Source organism: Schistocerca serialis, chromosome 5, assembly GCF_023864345.2.
Source record: "Schistocerca serialis cubense isolate TAMUIC-IGC-003099 chromosome 5, iqSchSeri2.2, whole genome shotgun sequence".
Lineage (NCBI taxonomy): Eukaryota > Metazoa > Arthropoda > Insecta > Orthoptera > Acrididae > Schistocerca > Schistocerca serialis.
Genome location: NC_064642.1, coordinates 40914856 through 40932094, shown reverse-complemented (window position 1 = coordinate 40932094; position 17239 = coordinate 40914856).

Here is a 17239-nt window from a genome sequence, read left to right as displayed (position 1 = left end):
CAAGAAAATAATATACAGCAGATCGACAAAAACATAAATATTGACAACAGAATTCTTTCATATCAGCTGTCCGGGAAGAAAAACAACTCCGCCTTCCGTACTCGCAAGTACAAAGAATGCCGACAGCGGCACAAGAGCCGACAGCGGCACAAGAGCCGACAGCGGTTCCGCCCCGCCAGTATTGTTGCGCCCGCCTGTGCGGCACGCTTGATCTCTCTCGCCCTTGTAACGGCATTTCCAGAACGTCCGTATCACAGAATTCTTTCGGAAAAACTCACTCCCGAGTAATCTCAAGGAGTCCATAAACACTATCACAGTGGATAACTCAACACTGTCCATCATCACACGCATGTACTAGCCTGAAACTTAAAACAGCGTCTAAGTACATCGGCAATGACTAGTAAATCAGATATTTATAAAATCTTACAGCTATTTACAAAATCATATTTACATTCCTTAATCTATTGTGACTCAGCTGAAAACTTAAACTAGCAGCTTGGATTTTTCAGTTGATTAGATCATGATTAAATTGATTAAAATTAAATTGATTAATCAAAATTAATTACTTATTAATTACAACTTCTTTAATGACCTTGGTCAGTCAAAAGCATGGCAATCTAGCAAATCGTTAAATCTTACACTCTATTTTGCATACTGTATAAATTACCCATTGTATGGTATTAATCGATTCTAGGTTGGTACAATTTCAAGTCTACAATGTTCCGTATACCTAATAGTTTTCCAGAGCTTGGATACTCTAAGCAATAAGCATTTGTGTGAGGTATACCAATGACTTTATATGGTCCATTATAAACAAACTTAAATTTAGAGATTTCATGGTCTATCTCGCTCGATTTCTCATGAGCTTTTACAAGTACTACGTCTCCGATTGCAAACTTAGCAAAACGCGCTTTAGCGTCATGACGACGTATGCGAGCATCGGCTTTTAGCTTCACTATTTCTCGCAAACGATCTTTTTTCACACCAATACAAATGTGAATCCTTGGAGGGAATTTGATTATCTCTTCCACAAGTACCGGTTTGTCTGAAAACACACTTTTATTCCTCATGATTACTTCATACAGGGCTCGTCTATGTTCGTGTGTTACGTTTGACACACCGTCTACAATACTTTCCAATTCACTTTCTACACTATTTTGAATGCCGAGATTCCTCACATTACAGTAGTTCAAATTCATACCTACGTCAATACCATCCGGCCAGTTAACAAAGTGTATAGGCTGGTGTTGCCTATGCACACCGTCTCCTACCTCGTCAAAACTAACTACTATTGTTTTATCTCGTGACGTACATGTCAAAGTTTTGCTTTCAAAATTAATCACTGCACGGTACTTTAATAGCCAATCTAACCCGATAATTACTTCCGTAGTCAAGTCTGGCACGACGACAAACTCTTGCTCAAATCGTGCCCCACATATCTCGAAGTGGACAAAAATCTGTTTTCTGACCGGTTTACTGGCCTTCCCAGTAGCACCGATAATTTTCACTCCTGTTACTGGCATAACTACGATGCCAGGTCTATCCTTCAGTAACTCAAATATTTTCCCAGATACAACACTCAATTCTGCACCGGTGTCAATCAACACGTTTAGTTGTAGGTCGTGCATATTAACAGACACTACTATCTGTCTACACTTGTCCTCGACTGTTTCTTTATTTTCCCACAGTAAATCCTCGTCTATATCCGGGTCATTCCAGAAAAAACCATCCGGCTTTGATTCCAAATCCGGCTTATCTGGCGGCTTTTTCAGCCTCTGTTCACATACAGGTTTAATTTCAACACGTTTGTCCTGAGGCTTTGTCTGTAGCTTCGCCTCCAATACCTAAACCTTTTCCTGTAACTCGTCAACTAGCGAGTGTTGCTTTGCTATCAATTCACTAATTGTCACCTTCGTTGATTCCTCTTTAGCCAGATTGATCTCATCTGCCAATCTACCTGGAGAAATGTGCCTAGTAGTATCTGCAATTACTTCCTCTAGATCTGCGCAACCCACACTGTTATCGTCTGACCGTATAACGTCAGCTCTAACCTCATCCACGCTGTAATCAAATGTGCTTTTCTACCAATTGTGTCCGGTTATCACTAAAATTTTCATTATCTTTCTCCCTAATACTGTCGCAATGTTTAAACTGGATGTTCGCGTCGGATGGGTCGGCTACTTCTACCACTACAACTTTCGGTAAAGTCTGCCGGTTAGGGCCAGCACTTTCCGTTACTACTTCAACATTCAACTCCTGCGGGACGAAACACGACGCATCTTGCTCGTGCTCCCCATTAACATCAACTATTTCTAGTAAAGTCTGCCGGTTAGGGCCAGAACTTTCTATCACTTCACAACTACTATCTTCCTGTGGGACGAGACGCGGCAAATCCTGCCCGCGCTCCCTGTAAACACTTCTCCCGTACAGGCCCCTATAATCTCTTAGTTCGTCGTATAAGCGACCGAACTGCCTTAACCAGACCTCATCCCTCTCTGCATCCCCTCGCTCAATGACGGACGTGTTATCCGACATCTGATCTTCTCTCAACAATTGCGAATCATTCTTAAACTCAATCTCCAGCTCCGCTATGGGTATTATAGCTGCCACTTTATAATCGATTTCCGGAACACTACTTAAATTGTTCTCACTGACAGTGAATGTACTTCCTACTGCCGTGTATACAGCTGATCTACTACTTGTGGGCGCACTCCTTTCTCCTAACACTGGCACACTCTCCCACCGTTGATTATTCCACACGGAATTTTCATATCGACGACACCTGGGTTTTCTCCTGCTATTGGGCCGCCAAAATTTCTCCACGCCCGGTCGGCCCCTCACCGGCGCGGCTAATGGTTTCCCTGTCTCGTCCCAGCAGATACGGTCCCCGGATGTTGCTGAGGCGGCTGATCACACCCTCTGGCGTTATTATTATTCTGTGAAGCCCGTTTCACGTTAGTATGATACTGGTTTCCGTCATTCCTGTTATTATTTGCATTGTACCGATTGTTATTACGATCCGAACCATTATTGTTATTGCTGCCATGGTTGCGGTATGCATTATTCCCATGGTTATCGTTGTTGTGGTTGCTGTGGTATCCGTTGTTGTTACCAAGGCCTCTACCACTGTCACGATTATTGTGCCAATTGTCCTCGTCCTCCACTCTTTCCAGGATATCATTTATTGTTCTGTAATTGCTTCCTACGTAGCGTTTTGTATCATCTGGAAGCTTTTTGTAGAGTTCCCAGACTATTTCGGATTCCGTGCGGCGATCACGCAAATATTCCAACCTGCGGATCCAGCCCTCACAAAAGTCCTTCATCGAGCCGCGCGAATTCGCATCGAAAGGTCTCGATACGACAAATTCGCGCCAGACACTTTGCTGTTTTTGCTCTGACCAATATTCAGCCAGAAACAAATTTTTAAATTCGTCAAAAGTCAGGTCCGTAATGTTGAGGTTTAAGCCCCAACGCTTGGCATCACCAGCCAACACATCAATAATCGCATTAATTTTTCTTTCATTAGTCCATGATCTGGGTAAAACTCTTTCACAATTCTTAATGAAATCCGTCGCGTGTATACCGCCTTTTTTCAAGGGGTCGGACCGCTCCTCTTTCGTCAACAATTCCGAACTATGTGCACAGATTGGCACATAGCTCTGTTTTTCGTCAAGTTTCTTTTCTAATTCCGACAGTCTCGTAATTACTTGGCAAGTGGTTGTCGCAAGAGTTTCTTCTTCCCTTTTTTTCTCTTCGCAGGTATTAGCCTGCTTCGTCACTTTGGTATCTACTTCGGATACTAAAGCCTTTAAAGTTTCCACCTTCTTTTGATCATCTTTTTTCACTAATTGAATTTGTGCCGTCACCTTATTCTCGATGATCGGAGCAACTGATTCTCCTACACTTTTCTCGATTCTGCTAATTTCGGAATAAAAACGAGTATTTATGCTCGCAATTTCCACCTGAACGCCTATCATTTCCTGTTTAAGATTACCGATTTCGCTATTAATCACAACAATATCTTCTTTGATTTTATCAACTTTTGTGTTAACAACTCCAACATTGTTGTTAACAACATTTATAGCTTTGTTGTGACTGTCTAGCTTTCGTTCAATTTTTTTCAGACTGAGCTTCTTGCTTGGCCGATTGACTCCTGATTTCGTTAATCAAAACATTCAATAAATCAGTTAAATTCCCGGAAACTACCGGTTTTACTTCCGTAGCGGCTTCCTCTTTAATTGTCCCCCCGTATTCGTCATCAAGGGATTCGCATTTGATTTTCAGTTCCGACTCCGAAACATTTTCTAAAGTGTGGAATTCCATTTCTGCTCTTTGTTGCGTTTCGGCGGTCGCGTCTTTCATGCTAGCCGCCTGTCCCTGAACAATGGGTACCGCGGTGCGCGTTCCCCACTGTTCGACCGATTGTTCCTTATCCAAGCCTACCAAATTTTGGTAATTGTTGCCTTCACTCATTTTAATAATTTTCAATGTAAATGCCAAATCTCAAATCTAATTAGGATTCCTCACACTAATATTCTCGCTGACGTATCGACCATTTCGTAACCAGTACTTTGTTACGAGATTTGTACAATGCAAAATTCGTGTCCAGAACAACCTCAAATTTGAAGATTGTCCTGTCACCAGGTCGCCACGTGAAACCTCCCCCTCACTTATCTACCTTAATGACAGTGAAAAATGAAACCGCGTGTACCTAATGGGAATTTTGGAAAAGCAATCGTCACCGAAGTTAACCTGCCGGTAAAGAGGGAGGAAAGGGTTACATCTAAATGAAAGGAAAAATGCAAGTGAAACTGGTCGAAATTAATTTTGAAATAGAGATAAAGTTAATAAAGAAAGTAAATGTGCGGCCGTTACGTGAACAATCAACTAGCGGTAATTAGATATTTGAGATTTGGCGGAAATTACGGTCGCCAGTCCTATGGACAATTACTATAATAACTGAAAAAGAAAGGTTATTACACATAGAATTAGCACTAGAAGCGTGGCAACTGAAGGTTGACACGTGTAGTGTGAAAACTGAAAGTTTGTCAGAAGTAATAAATTTCGCTACACTTAATTTAGCAAAAGAATTAATGAAACCGGAAAATCGAAAGTTAATTTAGTGACTGAAGTTAATAGTGAGCTTTCTTTCTGAAGCACATCGAAATACAGTTAGTCTTGGACTACCTCAACAATCATTTCTAAAGCTACTTGAATCTACGCAATTTAGAAAGAAGAGATTTAACTTTGAACTTGAATTAAACGATTCTGAACAATTAACAATAGTAAAATTTAGTACATACCAAGCTGAGCTGCAGTCACAGGTAAGCTAAAATACGGTAACAAAACTCGCACTCTTAATTTGTGCTTGTGTAATCTAACTATTGTAGCCAGCTATGAATACTTAAATTGAACTTTGAAATTAAAGCAGTGAACTGGAATTATGCTGGCGTTTGAATTTCAACGACACTCGGGTTCATTTCGGAAAAGGAAGGGACCCTGCTTGGCAATGCAATTGGGACAATGAGCAACAAAGGTTCATGCTAAGTTGCTGTAATTTTGCGAGGCAAATGGAACTATTTGAAAAGCTGAGGTTTGCCATACAGTTCTGAAACTTTACGTGCTTTTAGTCTTCCTTGTTGGTTGATTGAAGGTTTGAAGCCGTCGATCGAGGAGGTGGCGACAGTCACTCATTGTCGGCCGTCGCTGTTGCAGAAGCTGGATGTTGGCGCGCCTTCTTCTCGACACGGTCACCAGGCGAAACGCGCTCTTGATGTGCGCCAGCTAATGCTTTCCGTGCGCGACACCGTGTCAGAAACTATCATAGCAAGTCGAGCGCAATTACATGCTGCCAAATCCCGAAAGCGCGACAACACGCGGCAGCGTCACACAACACACCTGCTCCACTGCACCACTCCAGCCAGACTCTCCCTGCTCGCGCTCCATGCAGCCGAATTCACACTACCAAAGATCCTAAACACTTTGGTTCTCAAAAATGGTTCAAATGGTTCTGAGCACTATGGGACTTAACATCTATGGTCATCAGTCCCCTAGAACTTAGAACTACTTAAACCGAACTAACCTAAGGACATCACGCAACACCCAGTCATCACGAGGCAGAGAAAATCCCTGACCCCGCCGGGAATCGAACCCGGGAACCCGGGCGTGGGAATCGAGAACGCTACCGCATGACCACGAGCTGTGGACTTTAGTTCTCCACACGACCTATCGATGTATTCGTTCGATAGCATAGTTTTCCCTAGGCCAGACCCAGCGCATAAATACAAATAATATTGACAAAACAAACCAATTATACATCGACATAAATGCATATATACACAAATAGTAAGACAATTACAATTTACAAAGACACAGAAATGTTATATCTTCAGGTAACAAAATAAGGAAAAAAAATTGCAGTGCAATAGATGGAAATAGGAGGATATGCATTTCCGGCGTTACATGCCTAGTGGCAGCTCTATGTCCGAACCCTCTTCTCCACCTGCCGAGTGACTGGGAACACCGTCCGAAAGTCGGGCCCCAGGTTGCACACTCGCATCCTGGGACGCAGACACTGTGGTCGGGATGACAGGAGGCGGATCTCCAGGCGTGTCGTTCCGGCCGCCTGGGGGCGGCGCCTGTACGGACACAGCCTCTAGCTGCAGGACCGGTGGCAAAGTCGACGACGGTGGTGTGTGCCAAGGCGGCGCAAGGTCTATCTCCACTGGTACTGCTATGGTGGATCTGACTACTTTTGCGCACCTCAGCGACATACTGGGTCTGTGCGGACAATCACCGATCTAAGGGCACCGCAGTTCATTCTGTAGACGCCAATGCAGGTTACATCTACACCCTTACTCTGCAAGCTACCTGACGGTGTGTGGCGGAGGGTACTTTGAGTACCTCTATCGGTTCTCCCTTCTATTCCAGTCTTGTATCGTTCGTGAAAAGAAAGATTGTCGGCATGTCTGTGTGGGCTCTAATCTCTCTGATTTTATCCTCATGGTCTCTTCGCGAAGTATACGTAGGAGGGAGCAATATACTGCTTAACTCCTTGATAAAGGTATGTTCTCGAAACTTCAGCAAAAGCCCGTACCGAGCTAGTGAGCGTCTCTCTTGCAGAGTCTTCCACTGGAGTTTATCATCTCAGTAACGCTTTCGCGATTACTAAATGATCCTGTAACGAAGCGCGCTGCTCTCCGCTGGATCTTCGTCCTGTCAACCCTATCTGGTACGGATCCCACATTGGTGAGCAATATTCAAGCAGTGGGCGAACAAGTGTACTGTAACCTACTTCCTTTGTTTTCAGAATGCATTTCCTTAGGATTCTTCCAATGAATCTCAGTCTGGCACCTGCTTTACCAGCGATTAATTTTATATGGTCATTCCATTTTGAATCACTCCAAATGCCTACTCCCAGACAATTTATGGAATTAACTGCTTCCAGTTGCTGACCAATCCAGAGGAACCTTGAACGATGTACGACGAACAACACAATACTTGTGCTCCCAGCGCTGTTTCTTGCCAAAAGCGTCGTCCGGCATCTGGAATTTCGTCTGGCTTGGTGGAAAGAACTGTTTCTGTGGCAGATGCAGAAGATGCAGCATTGGATGGTGACTTGACGTTCTTCCTGGCATGTTGCAAGGAACGGTAGAAGGATAGAAAAAATTTTTAGGCCAACTTCCATGCTTGGGTGGGACGGAGATTCTACATGGGACTTTTGAATGTTAGATCGAACAGTTCAGCTTCACCGATAGAGTACATGTTGTATGCCGTTGCTGGCATAAAACTTTTAGAAATCATCTGAAGTGAATTGTTGGCCGTTGTCTGAGACAAGAACACCAGGAAGACCTTTGAGGCAAAAAATTGAGGGAAAAACCGGTACGATAATCCCAGTAGTGGTGGATGCCATGGGGACCGCAAAAGGAAATTTGTTGTATGTGTCAACCACCAGCGGTCATCCCATGTTCCAGAATGAACCCACGAAATCAGTGGGTATAAATTGCCATGGTCTGGACCAATGTGGTCACTGGGAGAAGCGTTGTGGCAGAGCGGATTGACGTTCTGTGCAAACATTAAAACGCGAGAACTCATTTGCTGAATTTTGGCGCCCATGCCCTGCCAAGTATAACGGAGCTGGGCGAGCTGCTTTGTGAGAACTGTCCTCCAACGACGTTCTTGCAACACAGACGAAACTTCCCACTCGATGGAATAAGGAATCACAAACTGTACATTGCCATTCTCTATATGCAGCAGCAGAACACCTAACCGTGTGATTAGCAAACATGGTTCAAATGGGTCTGAACACTATGGGACTTAACATCTGAGGTCAACAGTCCCATAGAACTTAGAACTACTTAAACTTAACTGACCAAAGGACATCACACACATCCATGCCCGAGGCAGGATTCGAACCTGCGACCGTAGCGGTCGCGCGGTTCCAGACTGAAGGGCCTAGAACCGCTCGGCCACAACGGCCGGCTTGTGTTTAGCACATGGTGATAGAGAACATACTGACGTGCCACGGGGTGGGGAATTTCTTTCAAACACTTTCGCCGCCCATGGTGCACATGTAGCAAAACTGTCCAAAGAGCTGAGTCTGTTGCTCCAGAAAAATGCCGAGAATCGAGGGGAAATTTTGAAGTATTCCAAAATCTTGAGTATCAATTTCCTAACATGGTTCCTCAGACAAATCAAATGATGTGTCAGTACCAAAAATAACTGAGACAACAAGTCAGTGTTCGAATGTTCTACAGTGGGCGTGTACGATACTCATTTGGATAATTTGACAATAAGATAGCCCAAAGTTACAATTTCTGCGCTGTCTTCGGCGGGAAAAGCTCGGATAGATTGAACAGATCGGTTAAGACCGATGATCTGTAATCAGATAGAACTTGCGACTGTATATGTATTGATGAAACTTCGTTCCACTGTAGATAGTGGCGAGCGTCTCTTTTTCAAGCTCACTGCAATCATTGGGTTTTGTTGAAAGTTTTCAAGGGAAAAGCAATAGGTGGATCAGATGAACCAATTCTGTGGGGGAGCACAGTTCCAATACTGTAAGAAGATGCATCCATACCTAATACAACAGGCTTAGCTGGATCAAAACAAATCAGACAACCAAAATTTCACAGTGCATACCTTAACTGCTGAAATGCACCCTGACATTCCTGGGAACACACAAACGGATGAACTTTCTGCCGCAGCTGGTACATCGGAGCAGCAATTTGCACAGAATTCGCAATAAAATTAACGTAATATGTTAACTTTCCCATGACAGCTTGTAGCTCCTGGGCGTTACAGGTGCCAGCATATCTTTAATCGAAGCCAGGTGCGAATGAGCAGGATGAATATGCAAGGCATTTATAATATGTCCTAAACATTCTTCATGGCAGGAGGGCAGCTTTGATCATTACACTTTAAGCCAGCTGCAGCAGACACAAAGTTTAGCAAATGCCCATAACAACATCATTCAGATAGTTTGTACATGAAGGGCTTTGGCATTTAATTGTTCCAAGAAACATTGAAAAAAGCAGGAGCTGAAGCACTTCTGCATGGTAGTCTTTGAAACTGGAACAAACCCGTACGAGTGTTTATTACAAAATATCTCCTGGAGTGCTCATCCAGCAGTAACTGTAAGGATGACTCATGTAAATCATCCTTGGAATATTATCTGCCCTGTTCCAATCTGTCCACTGATTTCTCTGCTTGTGGGAGAGAAAATACATCCACAGCTATTTGTGGGTTTACAGTGTACAAACAACTTACGTGAATGCAGGCAGGTTATACGACGTATTTACAGCGACCGCCAATATTTCGGCGGGAATACACTCCGCCATTTTCAAGGCGCAAACTGCAACGGATAGGCAATGTACAGGCAAATTTAAAACTTCAGTTCTTGGAGTAATTCAGGAAAGATGACACACACACACACACACACACACACACACACACACGCACAAACCACACCACACACATTGAACACTAGTAAGACGTATCGATAGTGAAAGACTACGAACTACCAAGTGAGGTGACAAGGAAGAGAAGAGGATTCCAAGCAGAGTTTAGACAAAAACCTCCATCCCTGTTGACAAGGTTGCTCGCTAGTTTAAGCTCAACAGGCTCCTTAATAACACTGTCCCAATAGCTGGACGAGCATGCCAATATCGCGGTATTGTTACATAAAATAAGGTGACCAGTATACAATAAATGTTCGTCAATAGCAGATCTACTTGGCTGCTGTAATCGTGTTTGCCGTTTATGCTCAGTACATCGATTCTCCACGGTCCTGCTAGCCTGACCAATATATGCTACACCACAGCTACAAGGAATGCGATATACACCCTCCTTACGCAAAACAAGGTCATCCTTAACAGAACACAAAAGCACTCTAATTTTACATGGGGGTGGGAAAACACATTTCACGTCGTATTTCCGAAAATTCGATTGCTCTTGTTGGATGTACTTCCTACGTAAGGCAAAAAGGCAGTAGACGTAGATGTCGACTCAGTATTGCGAGAGTTGTTCAGAAAGTAAGTTCCGATTGGTCGTGAAATGGAAACCACAGTAAAAACCAGAAACGCTTTATTTGCAACAGTTAGGTACACATTCCACCTACTACTCTACATAGTCGACGCTCCAACTTTGAGTGCTGTCGTAATGTTGTGTCAACTTTCCTATATCCTCGTCATAGAAAGCAGCCGCCTGTGCTTTCGGCCGGTTATCTGCGCTGGTCTGCAGCTCCTTGTCTGTGGAAAAATTTTGTCTCATAGCCAGTGGTTCTTGCGAGCAGAGATGAGACTCAGGGGGAGCCAATTACGGACTGTACTGTGGGTGATCAAACACTTCTCATCGGAAACGCTGCAGGAGCGTCTTCATTGCACCTGCAGTGTGCTGCCGAGAATTGGCATGAAGAAGGAACTGCTCGACAGTTGTGTTATGTCGGCTGCATGACACAGGCGAAATCTCTAACCAGGCCCTCATACTTGGTGGGAGACGTTATTGCCTCCGCATCTTTACGTGCTCACCGTTCACTCAAAACTGAATAGAGCGACGAGACACGATCGACGGGCATACTAGAGACACTGCACAACACATCTGTGCAAAGCTTTACCGGATTTTCCCAGTAGTTTCCATTTCGCGACTGATCGGAACTTACTTTCTGGACAACCCTCGTGTCATCAGTCAGTGTCGGAAATGACATGTGCCCTCTGTACCAAGGTACGAAGTACCCCTTCATTCTGAGCCGTATAGTGACAACCATCAGCCTGTAAATACAAATCAGTGTGAGTACGTTTCCAGTAAACTGCATGTCCCAATGATCCATCAGCCTTCTTCCTAACCAAAACGTCAATAAAGTGAAGGCAACCCCTCCACCTCCATCGAAAAACTAAAGTTCGGGTGGATCGAGTTCAGATGTACTAAAAAGGCATTCAAATTCTCCCTGTCATGAGATCAAACAACAAAAGTATCATCAACATATCTGAAGAGACAGGTGGGTTTCAAAGGCGCCGACTCCAGTGCACGTTCGTCGAAGTCTTCCATAAACTAATTTGCAATCACAGGAGACAACGGATTGCCCATCGCATCTCCATCTGCCTGCTCGTAATACTGGTCATTGAATAAAAAGTAAGTGGATGTACACATGCCGAAAGAGATTAGTTAATTCAACACCAGACCTAGCCTCAATTAACCGCAGCGAATCAGACAGAGGAAGGCGAGTGAAGAGAGATACCACATTAAAACCTACTAACTAAAATATCAGAGTCATTCAACCGCATTCCCTCCAAATGACGTAAAAAATCAGCTGAGTTCCTGATATGATGTTCATAACGACTATCTTGTGGACTTAATAGAGAAGCAAGATGCTTGGCTACACGTTACGTCGGAGAGCCGACTTTGCTCGCTGTAGGACGGAAAGAAACCCCTTCGTTGTGTTCCTGTGGAAGGCCATATAACCTAGAGGGAACCGCACTATAGGCGTTAAGACTCTTGATACTGCCCTGCGACAAACCACTTTTCTTCAGGACGCTGTTGGTCTTTCTCTCAACACTTTTCGTGGGGTTTGCATTGATTCTGCGTTACGCTGAGTCAGATAATAAACTTTGCATCTTTTGTATATACTCCTGTTTGTTTAAGACACCGTGGCATTGCCCTTGTCTGCAGGTAAAATAACAATATCAGGATCATCTCTGAGTGTAAAGCAGCCCTCTCTGCTGCTGTTACACTACTCTTGGGTGGGGGAGCCCGAGTCAACACAAGGCATGCTTCCCTCCTAACCACCTCTGCAGCGTCTGGAGGTAGTTTGCAAACTGCCTGTTCAATTGAACTACCGGCAAGCTCTTCGATGTAGGTGCAAAATTTAAACTCTTCCCTAGCACGGATAAGGTTGCGTCGTCAAAAGATTTCGCTGTGAGATTTATCACAGAAAGTCGAGAAATTAAACTACCAGCGATTGAAACGTTTAAACTTTACCAAATGCTGAATTGTATTCCCAGTCAACTTGAGTTCACACACACGATTACAGCAGCCAAGTAGATCTGCTACTGCCGAACATTCTTTGGATACTGGTCTCTCTGTGTTGTATAACAATACCGAGATATTGGCATGCTCGTCCAGCTATTCGGACAGTGTTATTAAGGAGCCTGTTGAGCTTAAGCTAGCGAGCAACCTTGTAAACAGAGATGGAGGTTTTTGTTTAAACTCTGCTTGGAATCCTACCCTATTCCTCGTCAAAAAACAGAGTGACAGAATCAATGTTAGCTCAGCTGCTTGTTCGTACTCCGATACCTGTGACTGTGGTCATCTTTGGTGGCACTAGTGTTCAGTGTGTGTGTGTGTGTATGTGTGTGTTATCTTCCCTGAATTACTTCAAGAACCGAGATTTAAAATTTTTCTGTACATTGCCTGCCCGTTTCAGTTTGTGCCTTGAAAATGGCGGTCTGTATCCCGCCGAAGTATCGGCGGTCGCTGTAAATATTACCCGGCTGAATTCCCATAACTTGTTTGTACACTGTAAACCCGCAAATAGCCGTGGATTTATTTTCTCTCCCACACGTAGAGAAATCAGTGGACAGATTGGAACAGGGCAGATTCTTTTCCAAGGTTGATTTACATGAGTCATCCTTACTGCTGGATACATTTCTGCTTTATTCAACGTTTACTGGAACAATTAAAATCCTTCATGTACAAACTATCTGAATGATATTGTTACTCTGGGTTGTACGCCTGCTAAGCATTTGGCAAACTTAGAATGTTTGTTTAAAGTGGCTGCTGCAGCTGGCTTAAAGTGTAAGCTCTGGTTTCGTTTTAAAAAGGATGTCCAGGTATGACCTTGTTCACCACACTTAACACACATTGAGTCATGGGAAGAACAAAAGTTTCTATGTTGAGTGGAGAAACTTCGAGGACAAGACTTGGCGGATCCAGAATAAGAATGAACTATGCCCAGTTTTACGAATTTCATAATACATTAACATTTCTTTGATGTGAGGTCCGCCAGTCATGCAAAACAGCTTTTTTCTCAGTACCCAAACACGTTTAGACACCAGTGTGCCATCATCAGTGGGTTTTCGTTTTTATTTATTCTGCAATGTGAACATTTTTGTTAAATAATTATAAAATTATGTGCATTTTTAGTTCAAACAACAGATCGTTTCTTTTTCTAACTACTTTTACATTTGGTGTACATGAATTTTCTGGATCACTTGTGTGTTAAAGACTATGGGTAGCTTGACATCTACAACCAAACTATGTTGATGAGAAAGATTTTTGCTGGGAGATAACCTATCTTCTAGAAAGTAATTAATTCTCATCAACATCATCTGGTTGCAGGAAAACACAGGAGATAGATGGAAGTTGTAGATGGGTAGAGGTCAGGTGGAAAGGGAAGATGGCTATGAGGAGATGGGCAGAGAGAGTGAAAGGAGGACATGGACAGCAGGAGGGATAGAATGGGAAGGGTGGATAGATAGGGTGAAAGATATGGGCAAAGAGGGGGATGAGGAGGCGAAGAAACTAACAGAAGTGAGAGGATTAGGTGGAAAGAGAGACAGGGGGAGTAAGTAGTGGACAAAGAGAGGGGGAGTGGAGGAGATGTATGCAACATATGTGCTGACTGTGTACACAGGCGAAACTGAGAGGAAAAGGCTAATAAAACGTACAAAAATACACAGTAATTGAAAATAGCTCTATAATAACAAACGGTGAATCTAAATAACAGAGAATTTTGTAAATCTACCCACTAACTTTAGTTTTAATTTGCAAGGCAATTCAAGGCCGAAATGTTTCCTAGCATGATGGGTGTTAATGTATTAGTAATTCATTTCTGTTCTTATATTTGTCTGAAACATATAACTGAAGAAATGACTCTGGGAAAGGTAACAATGGAGAGAATTCAAATTATATTGTAAAAGGAATTAGAATTTTTGAGAGTCTGTAATTTTCTATTGATTACATGTGTTAGTAATTAGGGGTAGCTTGAGGAATTATTTGCATTGCTTCTAAAACAGTTTAAGCTAAAATGATGAGCGGATAGAAAATGGAGTTTTGTAGACAGGGACAAAAGTCAAAACCTAAACTGTGTGTAAAATATCAGTTGCATAATATTTTGTTATATGTCAGTCAGTCAGCGTAGAACAGATTTCACTTCTTCTTCCACAGGCTGAGTTATGTTGGTTGTACTGCTAGGAAAACAAGAATTTAGAAGAAATGAGAAAGATATCCTTTTGTTTATCTGTAGAACGACAATTTGTATTTATTGTGAATGTTCTCATGATGACTACACTTTTTTAAAAACACTAGGTAAGATTACATAAGACAAAGAATACACTTCATTTGTGTTTGAGACATGTTATCATGAGAGGTTCTAATAATAGCACATGATAAAATGGAGGGGGGAGAGGCCACATGTGAAGATAAGACTTTGATATAGTATGATGTTGCTTAATTTAGCAAAAGAATTAATAAAACCGGAAATCGAAAGTTAGTTTAGTGACTGAAGTTAACAGTGAGCTTTCTTTCTGAAGCACATCGAAATTCAGTAAAATACGGTTAGTCTTGGACTACCTCAACAATCATTTCAAAACCTACTTCAATCTACGCAATTTAGAAATAAGAGATTTAACTTTGAACTTGAATTAAATGATTATGAACAATTAACAATAGTAAAATTCAGTACATACCAAGCTGAGCTGCAGTCACAGATAACTAAAATACAGTAACAAAACTCGCACTCTTAATTTGTGCTTGTGCAATCTAAATATTGTAGCCAGCTATGAATACCTTAACTGAACTTTGAAATTAAAGCAGTGAAATCGAATGATGCTGACGTTTGAATTTCAACGACACTCGGGTTCATTTCGGAAAAGGAAGGGACCTTGCTTGGCAATGCAATTGGGACAATGAGCAACAAAGGTTCATGCTTAGTTGCTGTAATTTTGTGATGCAACAATTTTAAAAGCTGAGGTCCGCCATACAGTTGTGAAACTTTACGTGCTTCCAGTCTTCCTTGTTGCTTGATTGAAGGTTTGAAGCCGTCGGTCGAGGAGGTGGCGACAGTCACTCATTGTCGGCCGTCGCTGTTGCAGAAGCTGGATGTTGGCGCGCCTTCTTCTCGACACGGTCACCAGGCGAAACGGGCTCTTGATGTGCGCCAGCTAATGCTTCCCGTTCGCGACACCGTGTCAGAAACTATCATCGCGAGTCGAGCGCAATTACATGCTACCCAACCCCGAAAGCTCGGCAACTCGCGGAAGCGTCACACAACACACCTGCTCAACCGCACTAACCCAGCCAGACTCCCCTCTGCCCGCGCTCCACGCGGCAGAGTTAACACTACCAAAGATCCTAAACAATTTGGTTCTCCACACGACCTATCGATGTATTCGTTCGATAGCATAGTTTTCCCTAGGCCAGTCCCAGCGTATAAATACAAATAATATTCACAAAACAAACCAACATAAATGCATAAAGATATATATACAAACAGTAAAACAATTACAATATATAAAGAGACAGAAATGTCATATCTTGAGGTAACAAAACAAGGAAAAAAAATTATAGTACAGTAAATGGAATTAGGAGGATATGCATTTGCGGCGTTACATAGTAATTATATTAATGTACTTTCTTACTTATGGTGTCCTGTCGGCCGTTGAGATGTTTCGAGTCGTGATTGAACAGAAGACGAATAGAAGTCAGAAGTGTGACTATAAGCGGCTAACAAACGCTATAAGGTTATGATACGCCACGTGTTAATTGAATGAAGTGTGCCTTGTCTACGTCGTCAGTTGTATCTACGCTAATCGAGAGGATTTAATAAACACCGCTGGTGCCTGCTGCACGCCCGAGTGGACGGTTACGGTTAAGTGGATTAGCTCGACGGCGATAATTACTGGACTACACGCTCGTAGATTATGGAACAAAGTCGTGGAGGACGACGACATGACAACAGTAACCAGTCAAGCGAAGAGTGACTTTATACATGCCAGAAAAACTCACCACTAGAGAGCAGTTACCGGAAAGAATTTTGTGATATAATTATCATTTGTGTTGAAGCTGTGTTAGTTACTAATTGTCACTGTCTTTCAGGTAACTGAAATTCCACTCAATTTTGAACAACGTTTTTCAGTAATTTTCAAAATCTAAATAAATTTAGTTCCTTAAATCCAGGATGGCAGCAGACCGTATTATTCGTTTCGGACCTCTTGATAAGTATGGAAGTGTGATTACGCATGTCAATCACATCGCGATTACGGGCAGCATGGGGTTCACGCCTGAGCCTCAGGACGTGCGCTAGCAGCGCATGTCGGGTGTTTCAAGCGTCAACTTCGCGTCTTAATATCTCGGGATGTAATGGGAATATTGCGATGCAATCAACGCCATTGTGTACGTGCTTTGTCATGCTATGGATTGCTGAAGAAAACATATAGGAGGTCCATTTAAAAAAACATAAGTCTGTGTTAAAAAACACATATGCTTTCGTTTTAGAATGTTTCCAAATATGTACATTCATGGGCCCCAGCCGTACATTGATACCGGTGAAAGTCGTTTTCCAATAGCTGTTATTGTTCCAGAGATATTTTGGGTGGACAAGATAGCTGGGACACCCTGTATATTCTAAGTACTATGATGTAGACGCATAGTAAGTAAAATTTTGTTGATTTACATTTCTTTTATTGCTGCATTGTTAATGACCAGCAGAGTTTCTTTGTTCGTTCTCAGTTGTTATTTCGAAACA